General features: G+C 30.4%; 1 protein-coding gene across 4 annotated transcripts in view; it reads left to right on the top strand.

Annotated features, from left to right (window-relative positions):
* Positions 1-20,021, top strand: part of KYNU (kynureninase) — a 109,389-nt gene that overhangs the window by 76,219 nt on the left and 13,149 nt on the right. The window lies entirely within an intron of this gene.

Here is a 20,021-nt window from a genome sequence, read left to right on the forward strand (position 1 = left end):
GTTCAAGAACTGCTGAATTACAAAATCATGAAAAATGAGAATCTTTCAGAGTTGGAATCATTAACAGATGAAGTAGAGGAAATTAGACACGGTACTTCAAAAGCAAATGACTTGAATATCAGGGATTAAAAGGAAATGAATGCTTCAAAAACTTTTGTAAAAATGGTCATTTTTATTGTCATGCTAAAGAAGTTAAATGTAATATAAAAGAGATTCATTTTTGCTATTATAACATTTATTAAAATACACCAAAAAATCAAAACTAGATTTATTATGTATTCTTTTTAATAATTATCATATTATAATTTTAATCTAAGTATTGTAAAAAATTTTTGAGAATTTTTATGTTTATTTGAGCCAAACTGCTGGCACATGCCCATGAGCAAGATCTCAAACGCTCCTTAAAGATTATAAAATTATAAGTTTAAGTTTTTAGGTAATGTTAAATTGTTTTCGAGAACATCTCAAACAAATATTTCATTTTTTCTTCAAAAATTACTAAAAAGTATGATTATAAATATACTAATTTATAATAATAAATTATGATACACTAATATATTAATATACTAATTTATACTAATATACTAATATATTAATATACTAATATACTAGTTTAAATATACTAATTTATGATTATAAATATACTAATTTACACTAATTTATAATAATTATAAAGAGTATGATTACTAGTATAGATTTATTTTAAATGGCTTTTTTCCAGTATTTCATTTGTCATCAACTAATAAGGACTTTCAATATATCCATACACCTTTTTAATCTCAGGAATTAAACATGATGAAATTTCTATTTTATCTTACTCCAACAAAATTGTGTTTTTTCTAAGTTGCTCATTGCTTTTCATGTAAAGAGAATGATCCTGAGTTAATTAAAGAGACAGAAGAAATATAACCAACACATACTTTTGTGTAAGAAACTTTCATAGGCAGAAACAAATATAGAATATCGCCTATGATTTTAAAATCTTACAATTTGTTTGGAGAGATATCATTTAATAGGCAAAAAAATGATTTAAATAACAAGTAACACAAAATTAAAATATATGTCATAAGGCAACTTCTTAATAATTGCTAGGTGAGTTCTCAGACACTGCTATAGTAGCCGTGAAGGGATGCATGACTTTAACTCAGAGCTGCTTCGAAAATCTTGAGCAAGGTGGTGGGGAAACTTAGGAATATATATCCTTCGAAAAATGAAATGCTATGTTAACAAAGTGAATAAATTTACTCTGTTACTCTGAAAGCTGAAAATGTTGCCTATGAGAAAGATTTCACTTGATTAATTTCATAAATTTAAGGAAATATAAAGAAGAAGAAAGCATTACTTAAATGATGTTTCTTAAAGGGATATAGCAAGTGATCTTTTCCTTTTTAAATTACTCAGTAAAAATTTTATGGAATCTGAGTTATTGACTTAACATTGAAATGTCTGCTTCTTATCATAAAATTGTTCTTCATCTCTTTTCTACAATATTTAAAAAATTATAAACAGTAGTAAAATCGAATTTGCTTTAGGCTCACACTTAGTTCCAAAACCATGCTCATGGAGTGGGTTATACATGCCATAACTCCTAGTCTCCAAATCTTCACTTGTAAGGGATCCAAAAGAAGACAGACTGATTAAAGAAAACTCATTTATGGAATAATTGTATATAACCTACACCTGTTTTCATTTAAAAACCACTTTAGGTCAATAATTCTAAAAGAATCCCTCACCTTCTTTGCCTTACAATTTTTCTATGCAAAATTTTCCAGATAATCTTCACATGTGGTGAATTTAAGCTGTGATCATAAAAATAACATTTATATACTGAGGAATGATCACAGTTAAAACTAAGTTCAGTAAATAATCTGATTTTTTAAAAAGTTATACAGGCTCTTAAAAGAAAGCTGAAATAGTAATTATCAGTATAAAAAGATGAATTAAAGCCATTGTTGCTTGAAAATCATTACTCTTAAATAATGATAACATAATCATTAATTTGGGAATATTGAAATCTTTTGAAATCTTAAAATTTGTTTTCTAGAATTTCCATCTAGTGTCTCTAAAGGTATATGAGGTCAATGAATCTTTCAGCCACAAATAGTATAATTTGTCAAAGAGCTTCAGCTCTTGTTTAATTGTTTCAAATTTTATCTCTAAAGTGACCTTTGAAATCTGCATTTTTTAAATATTAACTATGAGGAGTAATTGCTAAACTTTTATTGTTCTTCTTGAGAAAATACACGTGTTCATCCAGCTCTTTATGATTGCCAAAACAGCCTTGGTACAATGACACATGTTGTGTGGGGCTCATCACACACAGATTCGCTGGGTCCTGGGGCTTCCAGACTGGAAGGTTAACTTCACACACCACAAGAACACTGGTAATACATTGCACAGAACCGAGGTCTGAACAACTCTGATCCATTTTTGCCTTTGTTCACTTGTTTTTACTCTACTCCAGAGAAGAAGATTTGATTGAATGAAAGTTTCCCTTTTCTCTAGAACTGAATTCTGTCTTCATCATGACCAGTTCATGTATAGATAGCTTTCGTTGGTCCCCATATCAAATCCTGCTCTAATCATCTTTGGTCAAGGCCACGGACGATTTGGCACAAGCCATGACAACTTAAGCAGAAAATGGCCATTTGACTTTTTTTTTTAAGAAAAAAATTAAAAATTGATTATAAATTAATTCTAAATTGAGTACAGGGCCATTGTATTCTTTTTTTTCTTCTTTTTTTTTTTTTAATCTTTCTTTACTTCCATAGTCCAGGAAACTCTAGAAAATATATATATATTTTAATTTTGTTGTTGAATATATAGCTCTTTCTTTACTCCCAGCATAATAGAAAAACCATCTTCTAGCATATGGAAGCATTTCTATTTTCCAAGTTATTCTGAAGGGGGTATGATTTGTAAAATACTGTCAAATTAAATATGTATTTCCATATGTTTCTACAAAGACCAAATATAGCCATGAAAACTAGCTGCAGACAACTCAAAAAAAAAAAAATTCCTTCATGAGTATTTTAATTAACATTGCAAAAATTTCTTCTAAAGTCTTAAATTCAGACATATTCTCTATGTTTTGGGGCTTTTAATATCAATATAACCTCATAGGATTCTGAATCAATATTTCAAAATAATATATTTCAATAAGTATATGCAGAAAATGTTCAGAGACTTTATTTAATAAAGCTTTCACAACAAGGAAATACTGACTTAGCTCTTTTAAATACAATATATTATTCTGGATTGTCAGGAAACAGTTTTCGATAACTAAAAGTCATGATGTCAGGAAGTGCTTAATAACTATGGTTATCACATTGTTAGCACTCTGGACATATTTGAACCAGCCTCATGTTGAGTAAGATTTGAAGATGTAATTGAATATGTAACAGAACCAACAGAAGCACTGTATCTTAGCAATATTTAAAGATGAGTTAGCAAATGAGAGGAGAAAAGGAATAACTTTGTGATACCTTCTCAAACTATTTTTCAGGGTATTGTTAAATCATTTTACTTAGAACAGAGCAGAGAGACTGTAAACAGATGCATGTTTTTTGTTTGTTTGTTTTTGTTTTTGCTTTTAAATCAGAATTGAACGTCTTTACTAAGTTTGAGTTGATAGTATTCTACCTGTAATCCTAATATCATGGCCATGTCAAGTCTTACAATAGTCATACTTGGGGACTGATTGCTGGCATCAAGGGATAAATGTACCATTTACATGTTGAAGCAACTTCTTTTGTCAGTTTTCAAGATTTTTATTTGTCATTAGCACCTTTGAATCTGCTTCTGTCACTTAGTCATGCATTTATTTTTCCTACAAATGTGCTGGTCACCAACTGCCTGGATTTAGATTCCCCTTACTCTTTGTCTCTTTTTCAGTTGGGTTTCTTGGGGGCCTCTTGTTATAATTTATATCTACTGCTTTCTTTGCTGCTTATTCCTGTTCACTAACTTCACTTTGCCTGAACTACAGTTATTTTTGGATTCTAATATCGACTTGAACTGTAGCAACTGTAGCAACTGTAGCAACTGTGTTTCTGTTTCCCAAGCCTTTCTTCTCACTCTGTGTGGTACTTAAGCAACAATTATGTTCTGCTGTGAGAAAAGACCTAAAAAATTTACTGAGACCTATGTATCCGCTGCAACCATATCCAAATCCTACCAAATCGATCTTACTTCCTCGTGGGCAGAGTTTTAATAAAGTCAAGCCCAACCTTTTTTCTCATTTGGTCATCCAAATTGGATTGATTGGTTAGTAAAGACTGTCAGTGGAGGCTGGACGAAACATTTTTACTGATGATAGATGCATAAAACTTCAAACAACCAAAAGTAAAGAACAAAAATGTCTATAATTGTTTGTGAAAGTAAGTTAATATTTTCAGTGAACATTGTGGAAGAATTTTGACTTCCAATCCTGAAGGAACAACTGCAAAAGCATCTGTATGACATTTGCACTCATTAAAAATATATATATTTATTGAGCATCTGCTATAATCTAGGCAATTTTTAAGGTATTCAGATAGACAGCAAAGATCCCTGTCCTCATAGAGCTTACATCCAGGAAGGGAAGATAGACCGTACACCTAACAAAGAGCAAATTAAATATATTTGAAGTTGATAGGTCCTGTAAACAATTGGAAAAGTAAGACAGGAAAAAAGAGATATAGGAATACTCTATGTGAGATCCTTAGCAAGGTGCAGTATTAAAAAGGGATTCAAGAAAGCCCATGTTGGGAAAATAAGATGTGGATGAAGAGGCGAAGGAGGGAGGGATCACCAAACAGTTATCTGGTGAAGAGAGTTTCAAACAGAGGGACTATTTTATCAAGGGCTTCAAGACAGGATTGTGTTTGAGGAACAGCAAGAAGGCTCCCATGGCTGGAATAAATTGAGCAAGCTGGAGATTAGTAGATGAAATTAGAGAGAAAAAGAGGTCCATAAAATGCAGTTTATTATAAGGCAATAAAGACTTGACAACCATTGGCCGTTTTGCCATAACATTGACATGACATAGCAACTTTTAAAATGTTCACTCTGGTGGCTTCGTTGGGAATGGATTGTAAGAGGGTAAGGGTGGATGTTGAAAGACTGCTGGAGAACCATTACATGAAGTAGGTAATAAGTGACAATTCAAAGCAGAGACGTAGCAGAGGAGGTGATAAGAAGTTGTAGGATTCTGGATCTATTATAAAAGATAGGTTGCATCACTGTAAAAGAGGTCAAGAATAGAAACATGAATATTAGTTAAGAATTGTTTGCAATCATAAAGAAATGAGTTGCTCACTATCTAAAATATGATAATGCAAATGAGAAGGACAGAGTTAACAGAAAACTGAATCAGAAAGACACATATTTGGATAGAGGGCAAGAATCAGGGGGAAGGCAAAGATTAACGATGTTTGGGCAAAAGGATGCTAAATCATTAATCAAATGTCATACAGTTTTTTTTTTTCATTTATCAACCAAAGAAAAACTTCTCGAGCATATACTATAAGCAGAAGCAGTATGCAAAGCATTGGGGTTACAGACCTAAATGAAATCTCATTGCCTGGAATGTACCATTCAGTAGGAGTAGCCAAAAGAAAGAGAGAGGTTAGAGAATCTTCTGCTGAGGAGATAGTTGAGCTGACTGGATAAATCATCCTCTTAGACTAAAAGGCAACAGCCAATGGTGGGTGTTCTATGCAAGACAGCTTTACGTGCATTTCAGTCAGGGGCCAGCACACAAGTCTTTGAGTTCCAAGCAAGGAATTCTGATCGTATCTTAAAGACAAGAGCGAGCCATTGATCGATTGTTCATGTGGAGCAAAATTTATGTCTCTTCACCTTACCAGGTCTTGATTTGCTCAAAGGGAGAAAAAAACAGCTATGCCTGGGACATCTCTAAGGTTCCCTTCCATATTTTAAACTCTTTGATTCTCAGGTGATGAAAATGAGGCATAGGAATAACAATCTAAAACCAACCTGATGAAAATCTGTATGTCATTGACCATATCGATGACTTTGGTGATTCTCTTCCGCTCTACCTTTTTGTAATAGATACAATCAAACGCAATAACGCAGGAGATTTGTAACAAACTTTATTATAATTTTCTCTTCTTTTTTCTTTTCTCAAGTATGAGAAAGTACTATGCACATATTTCTTAAAATTTGGCTGCCAAAATTTTATTATGAAAATATTAAGAAAAATATATAAAAGCTAATTGAATTAATACCTTTCTCCTTACTATCTGAATAAAACAACCTTTATGGAACTTTTGATTCTATTAAAAATGATTATTTGATGAGTATCATAAGTAATATACTTTTACTTGAGGTTAGGTTATAGAGGACATTAGGATGTAAGATGACAATCAACGTTATCCCCAATGTCTATTACAGATTTTGTTTATAAATGAACAATTATGCTGTACCCCGAATGTCCCATGTTTTTGCAATGCAATAACAGTTTGATTGAACACATTTTTGAAGCTACATAAATGGTAAGACAATTGTATTTAGTTCTAAGTTGTGACCTTAAGAAAGAGAGAGAGAGCATAAGGAAAGAGAACAAAAAGAAAAGAGAAGAGGAAGAGGAAAAGAAAAAGGAAAAACAAAGTTTACTTCTAATCAGGTACATATTTCTAAGCACAGACTTAAATTATTAAATATCTGGTGATAAATATTCAAATTAAAGGACATTATGAAAGCACTCTTTTATGCAAATGTACCTTAGAAAAGACTGTGATCTCATTTCTTTATATGTTGGATTTTGCTCCGATGATGAACTGCATATTTAACATAGGCTAAGAAAACTGGGATAAGTTTTTTTGTTTAGTTTTAGTGAGATATGGGGTGAGGAGAGGTAAAGGGTTTGCAGAATAATTTAAATTAATTCAGTGCATAAAATATTTAGGGATTTATACTGGAGCTTCTGCCACAAAAGGCTTGTTAAGGAGATCAAGGAGAGTTTGGATATTTCATTTCCTAATTCTTAGCATCCAAAATCATCTAAGTGGATCCCTAGTGACTTTCTCTTACTGAATCTGAATATCATGCCTCAAGATGCCTTTATAATAAGTGATGCTTTCCATTTGATTATACTTATTTGAAACTCCTTTTAGGAAATTTATGATGTTCAAAGAACATAAAGCATATTAAAATCTTTACTTTTTATTATTTATTGGATCTTTTCCAACACCTTCTCTCAAAATTCTGTTAATATCTTCATTCTAAGTAAATTAACTCCCTGCTCAATTTTTAATTTTTGATGGCAAAAGGTTCAAATTTTCAGTCCAAGTACAATGAGATTGCATCTTAATTGTTATTGTTCATATTCAGTTTGTAGGAATGATTTATGAGCTTGTTGTGATAATAGCTACTTATAAACTAATTTAATGGCTTTTACTTCATTAGCTGTAGAATTTTTTTTTTTTTTTAGAATTCCTGCCAAGATTTTATTTAGATTACATTTTCATTATACTTAGTTTTACCTTTCCTGTGTTCCAAGTGGTGGGATCTTAAAATGAATTTAATGTTTCCCTAAGTTCTTTGTGATGTATTTTGAGTTTGAATGAATAATTTCTGAAAAAGTAATTTATTTGACTTTATATAGCCCCTTATCCATTTGTAAAGATTTCAAATTATAATATATGAGTAATCTGCTTACCTAAATTCCTTAAATTAGATGTCTAGGTTCGTGCATTTTGAAAAAGAGGAACTGAGTATAGAAATTATAAAAGAATGGAGAAAATCAAAAGAACAGTTTTTAAAGGAGAAAGAAAGCATTGCATATATAAAGAATGTGGCTGTTATCTGCCAGCTCAGAATCCTAAGTGGTATGTTTAAGGAACCTGAGGAGTATTGCTTTTATAGAATTTCTTTTTTAAAAAATATCTGCAGCAGGTGATTTTGCATTTGTTTGTCTATATCCTTGATCATTCTGCATTTGGTCTTCAAGGACTAATGATTGTGTTATCTTGAGCTATTTACAAAGGTTCCTGGAACCTCATTGTCCCTATCTATGCAATGAGGATAATAATAGTATATACTTCATGGGATTATTTTCAAGATTAAGCCATTGCTTAAAATAATGACTCATAACAAAAGTTTAATTAACATTTGTTCTCATTGCTCTCAAAATTATAAAAACAACTGCAAGAACTTAATCAGAAAAAACTATATATTCCTAAATTAAATTTATTTGACTATTTTTACAAGACATGTGCTAAATGTCTTTCTATCAATTGGAAGATAATATGGGGAGCATACTTTATCTCTCTAATGTATTATTTTAGTAAATAGAAATCTGTTTTTTTTCTTTAAATTTTTAATCTAGTTATATTAGCATGGTTCTTATATTAAAAATATATCATTGATGTTGTTTTTCATGAAAATATCTAAATAACCTGAAAAACATCAGATATTAAAGAAGAGATCTAAAGACTTTTTTACTTTACAAGGGTTATGAGCAAAAATAAATTTTAATAAGATTAAAATGTCATTCTCTTATTATAATGCCTCATTTAAATTATTAAATTTCTTTTTATCAAGTGAAAGTGTAGAACAGTTAGTTTTGAAAAGTTGCAATTATTTCCGGAAGAAATAACATTTAGAATTTCATTTAGATTGAAGATAGATAGCACTAATGATTAAAAGAACATAGTAATTATTAATACTTTATGTAAGAATACAATGCAAAGGAAGAAAAATACCATATGAAAAATCATTGACAGTTTGAAGCAATTAACCACTACTAGCTCCAGGACTTTGAAGCACATACAACATGGAATATCTCGTCCCATTTTTTTAATGGCTACATGGCAGAAACTGTAAGAGAGTTTGTATTTATGATTTGTTGAGTTGTCTTGATGAATACTTTTTTCAAGTAATTGCTTTGATAACTGAATTCATTGACATCACTGTCACCTCTAGATATTAGACTTCCTGCTCTGGTACTATGACCTCATTTACTACTAGTTGTTGGGGAATTATGGTGTAACTAATCTCTATAAAGAGCTGCTGTTTTCTTCTGTTTCTCTAAGTCTACTTTCCTTCTTTTAATAAATTCGATATTCATATTGATGAAACTAAAACTTCTCATCTTCCCGAGTCTCTAGTTTTATTTCTTTCAGAGTTTCAATACACTCACTGTCTTACTCCTAATGAAACATGCCAGCAACTCTGTCTTCGTTGCTATTGTTTGATATAAAACAGGTATCCATTTTCCTTCTATTTTTTCCACCTCACTATGCCCCCTGAATTATTGCTTTTTGATGAAGTATGGAAGGAAAGGGGTAACTCAAAGTCATGAACACTAGGAGGCAGAGATGGGGGAGAACTGACCACCCTTTCGTTGAATTAATATTTGTTTATTTCCTACCCCCAGCCACACCTTGTGGGCAGGGACCATATCTTTTTAGCTTACTTTTGTACTGCATCTCTAGTTTCTAGCAAAGTGTCTCATTAGCTATTTTTGAAGAAATAATAATAAGCCTCAAAAAGGAAGGTAGTTTAATTAGGAATATAAAAAACAGAAAAAGAGTCACTAATAACAATTTTCAGCTGCTCTAACTTTCTTCTCACTTCTATTAAACTATCTTACTTTACACAGGTTTACTTTTAACTTCTGTTCTTCTACTAAGCTTCCAGGGATTCTATTCACTTATTGGCTTGTTAAAACATTGGCTTTAAAACACATTCTTTTAACTTCCTTTATAGTGCCATCTAAGCCACAGCTTCCTGTTTTGTGGCAGTGTTCCTGCTTACTTACTCAGCAGGATGTGGGTTTAACTAGCTATGTTCCTTTGGATGATCATTCATTTCTGGAAGTCTTATTTTTCTCAATCTAAAGTGCTGGAAATAATACCTATCTCAGAGTGTTGCAAAGATTAAGTGAAATGACATGAAACTATCATACCCATTTCCCAGGAAATGTGTTTTAGTTTCCATCCTTTTTTCCATAGCAGTCCCCTATGCAAAAGATTTGCTCAATCATATCTTTTGAATAGGATTCCCTACCGGCATGAGAATCAATAATTTGATTAGCTAGAACACTCTTAAACATTCTTTGAAATTATATAACTTCCATTCAGGTGATATAGATGTGATAGTGGAAGATGATCGATGGCAAACAATTAGAATATCCATTGGGGCTGGTCCAGGGAGTGGTCTCTCAGTGTCCTTTGTATTAAGCTGTGGGATAGCAAAAAAAATAATTTCTTTAGTGAATAAATGCAAAAGAAGCATATCATCACCAAATAATGTGGTAAACAATGTGGAAACAATTATAATATCATATTTGTACTTTTTCAGATGTAAAGTTAAAGTACTTTTATCAATTCAGTAAATAAAGCATAAAAAAATGGTGCTTTGACCTCCATTATAAAATCACTTCCAAGTTTGTTTGTTTTTCTCTAAGAACGGATTCTTCTTTCCATGGAGTCACTTGTTTCTTTCATAGTTGGGTTATGAACATATCATCGGTACATTCAAGTAGAAGCTATTATTTTTTCCTATGATACTAGGCCTTTGATGTTTCTGTCAGATAAACCCAGTAGTCATCACAGCTCATATTCTTGAAGTTTTAATATCACTCCACAAATAGAAATGACAAATACCTAGTCCTTTAATGAATACACAAAAAATGAAAGAAAAATTGCTAAGTAAGAACAATATATTAAAATAGTCTCCAAATTTTTATTTTGATCCCTTTAAAAAGAAATGAGGGTAGGGGAAAGGAACATGTCACCATTTTGTATCACAACCACTGTATTTTCTCCTGATTTAAAAAGAAAAATGCCAAGGATAAATTTTGAATATGTTTCTACAGAAAGCATTCTGTGTAAAAGAGCTAATCTATTAGTTTTGATATGTAACTATGGAAGAAATAATTCTCTTTAATATATTTAATATACTGCAGCATTGTTTTTTTCTTCCAAAAGATAAAAAATAAAATAGTCTACTCATGATATAGCTCAGGTATGTGTTCAGATTTACTCAAGATAGGTTCTCATTCTGATATTTAATACAAAAACATTTCAGAACTTTGATAAATATATTTTTAATTTTATTCATCCCAGTTGTCATCTGAAATTTGATAATTTTTTTAAGCTATATATGTAAATGTCACCAGGCTATAAACTTAGGTGGGCAAAATACTTTCATTTTCTTCATTTTTTATCTATCAATTTGTCTGATGCAGTAAATTCTTTCTTGAAACTTCCAGGTAAGCTTAGTGACTTCTGTGATTTTTCTAAGTAAATTCATAGTTTAAACTGTCAGCACAAAGTTCTTTTCTTATCCTTTTCACTTATGATGACATCTAAGGTTGCAGGGGTGAGTGATGTACAGAGTACTCAGACATAGGTAAGGGAGAGGCATCTGGCTCACAACCTTCTCCTGGAATCCATTAAAATGTACCTGACATCTCCTTGGGCATCTGCTTCCTACTGCTGCATGCTCCAAAATGTCTCTGGAGCTATCCTGATCCCTTGCCCTTTATCTCAACCTTCCAGCTCCATTGGAGATGCTGAGTTTCTCAGTCATATCTACTTTCTTCCCAGGGGGCAGGATCTCAGGATACACTCTTGGGTCTCTTGAGTTAGTGTAATATTAATGGAAATCTCAGGTCCATTCTGCTAACATTTTTCTATGAAGACTATGGCACCACTCTGGCAAAGAGGGAGTCCATACAAACCCTTCGGATTGCCACATAGGGATGAGCGAACATGACTCAAGTGATTTTTATCATCGGGTCCTTCCAAATGTATCTGGAGTTCCCACTGACCTCTCAACCATCCCAACTCACATCCCCTAGAACTTAACTGGGGGAAGTGAGTGCAGCTGGATTCAGTATTAGGAATCTAAATCTAATGGTTTTTTTTGTTTGTTTGTTTGTTTTCATTTCTGAAGCTTCTTTTTCATTAGCACAAGGAAACTATATTATTAATAGGTTAGGTTTATTGCTTCTATTCTCTTTTCTCTTTGCCTTTTACAGCATGAACTTTGTACTGGGCTATATGAGAAATGTGGCAACTAGAATTCCAAAATGTCTTATCTATTGCAAATCAGAAGCCTTGGCTTTTAAAGATTACTGTCTCTGCTGCAAGTTGCAAAACCTCATTTTGGAACTCAAAGCTGAAAAGGGTTTTGCTATTGTCTTTGGTGGTCTCCACTTAACAAATGGCTCTGAAGCAATAAAATTTTTTAATTCACTGTGAAAAAGAATAAAGTTTAGGAAATTATGTAAGTAATGAGAACAAATTTTAATTTATATTTTCAAAGTTTTTACTACCCAAAACATTTTTTTCAAATAATATTATATCAATAGTTGTCCTTGAATCCATAGATTTTTTTTAATTGGCAGAGAAAATTGGCAATTAACATGTAACTAAAAATGGCATAAGTAGCAGGAGCAGAACCCAAACTGCATATCAGTTTTCTAATCAGATTTAGTAATTTATTCTGTAAAAATCACTTGACAACAATTCTGAAGTTGAATATTAAGTGCACATCTAGAAATTCAGTAAACTTAACTTAAAAAATTAGTAGAATTCATTTAAGGTCAAACAATATAGTATACGCACACACATGTGTGCATAAACACACATACACACAGACACACACACACATTCCACACACGAGTGGAAAAGGAGGTGGGGTCGGGGAATTGTCCCACATGGTCTATATGTGTGTTGGAGGAGTAGGACAGATAAGGGATAAGCAAAATGCTCAGTGAGCCAAACAATATTTTGTGATTATTCATGTATACAACTGAAAATCTGATCAGATTTCAAATGCTAGATATTTCATGACTGGTGACTAGATAAAGAACAAACAATAAACTTTTAATACCCCTAAACTTTCTCATGTTCTTTAGAGGCACAAAGACATGCTAAATGTATGCTTAAATATTTGTTCATTTACTTACGTCAAGAATACCCTTTCTTAGTTCCTAGGTAGGTGTTTTTCCTTCCTCCTCTCTCTGTTTTGTTCTTTAGTTTGTTTGTTTGTTTGTAGAGATGAAGGTTGGTAATATGTAAGATTACTGAAATGTAATCACAGATTTTTGAACATATAAATGAAACCATCCAAAACATTTCCCCTTAAAGCAAAACTTTTGGGATGAACAGGAATAAGTCTTACAGAACTGGAAATTCAGATTTTACTAGTAAATGTTAGTGTAGTTTAAATAGAATGTCAACTTTAAACAGTGAGAAATTCATTGATGGGCTCTTTGGATTAAACTCAGTGGCCCGAGTTGAATTTAGAGTAACGCCAAATGAATATTTTTACCTAAACTGAAGGATTGAATTTCCTATTTTCTCCTATTTCCTCTACTTTTACCTATGGACCATTCAAAATCTATTGTTTAGCTATCAGTCTAAACATCGACCAATTCTAGAATGTACTTTGCTCTCAAAGTTTACTCTGTTGAAATATTTGGCAAATTAACTTTTAAAGTAAAGTTTGCCTTGAGGCTTTTAAAAGTGAAAATAGATGTCTGTATAAAGTATTAAATTAATTGCCATTATATGAAATTTCATAAAGTTAATGATTATTTCAGTCAGAATGAGATATGTTCTTTACATCTGAGACAGGACTTCATATGCAGCCATAATTCAAATTCTGTCTTGTTAGATGCATCTTTCCATATGTGAATATGTAATTTATAAAAAAAGTTCTAAATATTTTTATTTAGAATTTCTATTAGAATTATTATATTCTTCCTTTTTTCTATACAAGTTTAAAATGTTTACGTGTATGCGGATTTTATAAATCACTACCAGAAAAGTCTCGAGTATTTTTTTATAACTCTTTTAAATTAATTCTTAATGTTTTTCAAAATATATGTCCATTATGATAAACTTCAGCATCTAATTTAAAACTTTGGGTCATGAATTTTTTTCTCTCAGTTTACCCCATTGATGGTTATCAGAATGTTATATAAGCTCATATTTATATTAGACTTGAGAAAGTTCTGACTTGTATTCCAATCATTAAAAATTATAACTAATAATTATGCTTTCACAGTTTGTTTCCAGTTTGTGAGACAAATTAAAAGACAGTTAAAAGACTAATAGCTTTTAAAATGTTAAATTCATTTTAGATAACACCTCTTCAGTGCATACCAGCTATATCTCAAATGATTGACTAATTGTCAATTGTACAACATGGAGTAGTCTACTTTGGGAAAGTCATTAACTCTCAAAGAGCCTTGTCATTTCTCAGCTATGGGCCTCTGTATGCATTGCTTTGACTATCTCTTTCCTTTCTCTTTTGCTAAGAGACCCCCCTTCTGACTATTCCCATGCTGATTCAGTTGCCCTAATTGGGGCTTCACCTATCAACAATTCATCATACATTACATCACTCACATTACAAATACTCTTCCATAAGCACAGAGAAACAAGTTTCTGATCTCTTGAGATTACATTGAAGTTGAGAGAAAAAAACAAAAATAAGCAAGTGATATTTGATATGTGTAATAGATAATACACATTTTGTTCATCGTAATTTTCTGGTTCCATGTCTCTTATAATCATTTCCTTTCAGGACATAGAATTTTTCTTCATTCACTTTTAATTTGAAACCCAAGTGGTATTTTATAATATAGATTTACCATAATTTATGAAACCAGCTTCCTATTGAAGGAATTTTACATTCTTTTCAATCTTGGATTATTACTAAAAAGGATGCAGTGATTACAATGATACATCATTCACTTCATACTTGTACAAATTCTGATGAATAAATTTCTAGAAGTGAATTTGCTAGGTCAAAAGGTATATGTATTTACAACTTTTATAGCTATTATTCATTTGTTTTCCAGAGGGGTACCTTGACTTATACTCCCACAATACATAAGAACTATTCTTTATCCATGTTAATACCAGTAAAGTTCATAATTAAACTTGAATTTTTGCCAGTCTAAGAGGTGAGCTATGGTGTCTCAATGTAGTTCTAATATGTATTTTCCTTATTATTACTTTTTAACTTTTAAGAGTCATTTTTCTTTTCTATATGATTTATTCACATCTTTTGGTCATTTTCTTGGGTTGTTATTTTTGCATTATTGACTTTTAGATATTTTCATTCTGAGAAGATTAACTAACGTCTTGTGACATGAGTTGCGAATGATTTTTTAAAAATAGGTTGTTGCTTGATAGAACTTTCTCTTATGATTCATTAGTTTATGGAGATGATCCTTTGACTCTCTCTTTAGCTTTGTTAATATAATGAATTGTATACTAATTGACCTATTAACGTAGTACAACGTTGTTTTCATTTTGAACTTTTGAAATGTAGTGATATTTTGTAGGAATATTCAACATCATTGCTCTTATTTTTTTCATAGCTCCACTGTCTACTGTCTTGCGTTTTCTCAATTAATTGGTATCCCTCTCCTCCACCAAAATTGATTTTTTATATATACATGTAACTTATTTTATGTATTCTAATTGTTAATTTTAGCTTTTATCTTTATTAATAGCACACTACTGCTTTATTTCAGTTTATTTTCATGTTCTTTATAACATTTTTGGTCTTATTGATTTATTTGCTTTCATTTAATTTTTTTTATTAATCTGAAATCTAAAGCTATGAATTTTTCTTTATGCCCTATTCTAGTAGTATTCAGAAGATACTATTATATCTATATAGTATTTTCATTATTCTTAAAACAAAAAATTCTACCCATTCAGTTTGACCCTAAAAGTAATTTGAGACATATTTTATTTGAATTTTTCAGGTAATTGAGTCTTTCTTTGGTTTTCTGAGTTTCTTATTAATTCCTAGTTTTACTGGATTATAATCAGAAAATACAGTCAGCAATATATCCATTTTAGAAATATTAAGATTTTATTGTAGTTAGTTTTAGTCAGTATTTTATGAACACTTCTTAAAAAGTTATAATCTTTGTTTCAGAGGAAAGCATTAAATATTTACCACATTTCCCTTTTTAATTGATATTTTTGTCCACTTGATCTGTCATAGACTCAGAGACGTTAAAATGCTTCTAACACAGGATATTTCTACCTCTCCTGTAGCTTCTGTATTGTCTGCTCTATGAATGCTCCTATCTTGTAATGTGATGTCTAGAAACTCATGTTTTATCTTTATTGTGAATTATCTTAATTAACATTTTAAAATGTCCTTATTCAAATCATTTCATTGTTTAACTGAATTTCTTCTTGTTTGATATAAAGATTATATCCAAAATTGCTTTATTTTTGAATTTTTCATTTATTCTTGTTTATCTTTTTATTCTTTTTGTTTCTGAATCACTTATTTTAACAAAACCTATTTGTAGTATAATATGATAGTTTTTATCTTTTGATGTATGAATTAAACCTTTTGACATTTATTGTTTTGTCAGCTATGTCTGGTCTTCATTAAATGTCATTTAATGTCATATTTTCTGTTTCTAGAGCTTTTTAATGTTTTTCAACGTGAGCTTGTTTTTGTCTGTTATTTTTTAGTTAATACCTGTTCTGATATTTATAAAGATTTTAATTTAAAATTTTATCTTTCTTTTTTTTTTCTATTTGTTTCCTTCCATGAGCAATAATAGATTTAACAGGTTTTCTCTTCTTTCTAACTAGTCTTTTATTACCCCATGATTTAGTCAGTTTTGACTTTCTTGGTGTTTATTTTATATTCTTAGATCTGATTTTACTTCTATTTGACTTATCAGGTTTAAATTATAGATGATCAGTGAAATTACTTTACTTCTCCCCATTTTGCCATTTGTTCATTTTTACATTGCCATATAACATTTTCTTTCAATATATTCCCACATTTGTTTAATCTGAATCCCATAATTAAATACATTCAATAGTCACAGCATATCTTTTTGTCACAATTTCCTCAGTCATTTCTTGGCTGACTTAAGTTTACCCTCAAGTAGGTTTCATGAAGAATCCATGGTAAAAATATTAGCTGTACTCTTGCTTGATCAACACCAGTAACATTTATATAGTTCGGCTTATCCAAACATAATATTTTACATTATTCTTTCTTTCTCTTTCTTTGAGTATTATATAGGTAAATTTAAAGTCAATCTGATGTTTTTTCCTTTATTTTGTCTTCATTTTTTTTGGCCTAGAACCATAAATTTTTGTCTTCACCCTTAAAATCCAATAACTTTAATAAGCTATAAATAAAATTGACACTTGGGGTTAATTCTCCCCAAATCATTCAGACAATGTTATATTTTTTTCTATATGTAGATTCAAATCATTTTTTATTTAATCAAAGTTGTCTTGAATCACAACTTTTTAAAAAGTTTATTCGTTTGCTTTTCTTCTTTTGAAACTCACTTTGGTTATGACAGAACTTTCTTGTCAGCTTATTAAATTTATCATTTTGTCTGTATACTATTTTAAATCTCTTTTCTCTTTCTGTTTTTATTTTTTCTCACAGCTATCCTCTGCCCTTTGCTGTCTTTTCCATAGTTTCTTGACTTCCTTGAATTCCTTCTAAATTCTTCTTTATTTTTGTGTTTATTTTTGTTTTCTAACTTTTTTTTTTTTCTGATTTCTGCAAGCTTGTTTTTATTCTTTCTATTGTCAAGCTATATCAGTATTATTCTTGCATTTCTACTTGGTATTTTTCCATTGTCTGGAATATTATTTCCTCTTGCTTTATTTATTTATTCCCTCACTTTACATTTTTTATCAGCTTTCTGGCAAACTTCTGGTACACGTTTTTCACCTATGGACAGATCTTGCTATTTTTACAGTTTTTATGTAGAGTCCTTGTGGCAGTTCAATACCTATTTTCTTTTTCATTGTTCATTGTTGAATGAGTTGAATTTTTCTGGATCAGCAATTTGGGAGAGACATCTAAACTTGAGCTTAGGCGAAGAAACAGGGTAGCCTTTAAAGTGTCTCATTCCCTCACTACTTCCAACTTTTATGGTTCCTCCTGATTCTTTATAGGCTTCTTCTCCTTTTCTGCATAAGAGCTAATATAGCAGCCATTCTGAAAATGACTCTTCCCACCCCCTGTTCTTTACCTATGGTCGCATCAAAGGTGTAGCTTTTGAAATTCAAATTAGAAAAGCTTGCCTTCACTTTAGAAAGTATATTTTCACTGGAACTTCCTTAGATGTTATATCACTTGGGCTTTCATCCATCTGCTCACCACTCTAATTCTTTTCTTTAATTTTTCCTGTGCAGCTTCTACTCATGTCAGCATTTCAAGCAGAAAAATCAGGGTGTTGGGGCCAGTATTTGATAGGTTTTAAGAATGAATAATTTAAAATGAGAAAAGAAATATTAAAAATGAGGTTTGAAAGGTATGGTTGAGCTGATAGGCTGTGAATTTTCTCTTTAAGGGTAGCCATGTAATATTTTTAAGTGGTAAAGTAAAAAGTTTAATCATCTTACATAATTAATCAAACTTTGCTGACTAATTCTTTATTTATATATATACAAAAATATACAAACTATGCTATTTTCATAGAATTTTTAAAAGTTTGGACTAATGAATATGGGTTAAAATTATAATTGAAACTTTTCTCTGATGTAAAAACAACACATGCTCTAGAAAATTTTGGAAAACACAGATATGAATAAAGCAAATTTTTTTTTATTTTAACATTTTGGCCAGAGTTACATATAAATGCACATTTTATATTTGATATTTCTTAAATTGGAATAACACTTTAAATATTGTAATCTCTATTTTTAATTTTTTTGAATATTCTTTTAAATAGAATTTTTATAATGGTTACACAGTATCCCATCATATAAAAGTAAGATAATCTACTTTATTAATTCTCTATTATAAGATATTTAGATTGCTTTGACACTTAAACAATATTGTGCTAATTGTACAGAAATCATAGTGTCCTTTGCATAAATTGAAAAGAGTGAAAGAACTAGGACAGAAAATTATACATGTTTTTCATGTATATTCTCAAACTGTACTCTACTAAGATTTTATTACTTTACTATTTTCTTAATTAGACAAAGGGTTCAGTTCTTTATATTTGATTCATTGATGAAAATAGGAATCATAATTTTAAAATGACTTTGCCAATTTGGTATATTAAGTATGGGTTCATATTTATGTTATTTCATATTTTTAATTAAGGATTTATTTTTCTGAATTTGTGGGGCATTTGTACTTCTCCTTTTAAAAATGCCCTTTCCATGCTTTATAGCTGTGTAACTTTGGAGGCATTGCTCTTTTTCTGATGAAAAACTTGGTGAAAACTCTTTTACATCAAGCAAATAGCACCATTCCCCCATCATTGGTTTGTTTTTTTTATTTTTCCGGTCTTTTTTATACAGAATTTTAGATATTTATGTATCTATTGATAGGTTTCTGTATATTTTATTTCTTTTCATAGTTAGAAAGTAATTTTTCTTATAAAAAACATATAAATATGTGAATGTTTTCTTCACCTTTGCATTTTTTGAAATGTCACAATTACTATTTGTTAAACTGATGTATGATCTGAGGACTCTTATATTTTCTGTCATGTTCTGTTTGTCTCCCTGATGCTTCTTTACCAGTACTATGTTCATTTATTGAATGAATTTTGTAATATGCTATATAAAATATAACATAATAAACTTTATACTCTTCTACTTCAAAATGTATTTATTTATTTATTTATTTTGCTCATATAAACTGTATAAACTTAAAAACATTTGCTGAGTTCCAAAGAAAACTGCCTTAGAATTTTTTTTTTTTTTTGGTAACATTAGACTAAAATATGTATTTAGGGAGAATTGATTATCAAGAATAGTGTATTACTCTTTCTCAAATTTTTCTTTAAACTATTTTGTATTTTTTTCATCACACGTGCATACATAATTTTGCCTTCATATTTTTCATTTTATCTCTGGCCAAGTAACATTCTTATTAAAATATGAAGGTAACCAATTTCTTTAGAAATTTATTTAAAATTTTTCAACAATTATATAGGTTATTTTTATACCATTTCTCTTTAGGGATACTATTGTGAAAATATATTATATTAATTGATTTTTCTTGTTCAGCTTTTACCTTTG

Source organism: Pteropus medius, unplaced genomic scaffold (genome assembly GCF_902729225.1).
Source record: "Pteropus medius unplaced genomic scaffold, Ma_sr-lr_union100, whole genome shotgun sequence".
Classification (NCBI taxonomy): domain Eukaryota; kingdom Metazoa; phylum Chordata; class Mammalia; order Chiroptera; family Pteropodidae; genus Pteropus; species Pteropus medius.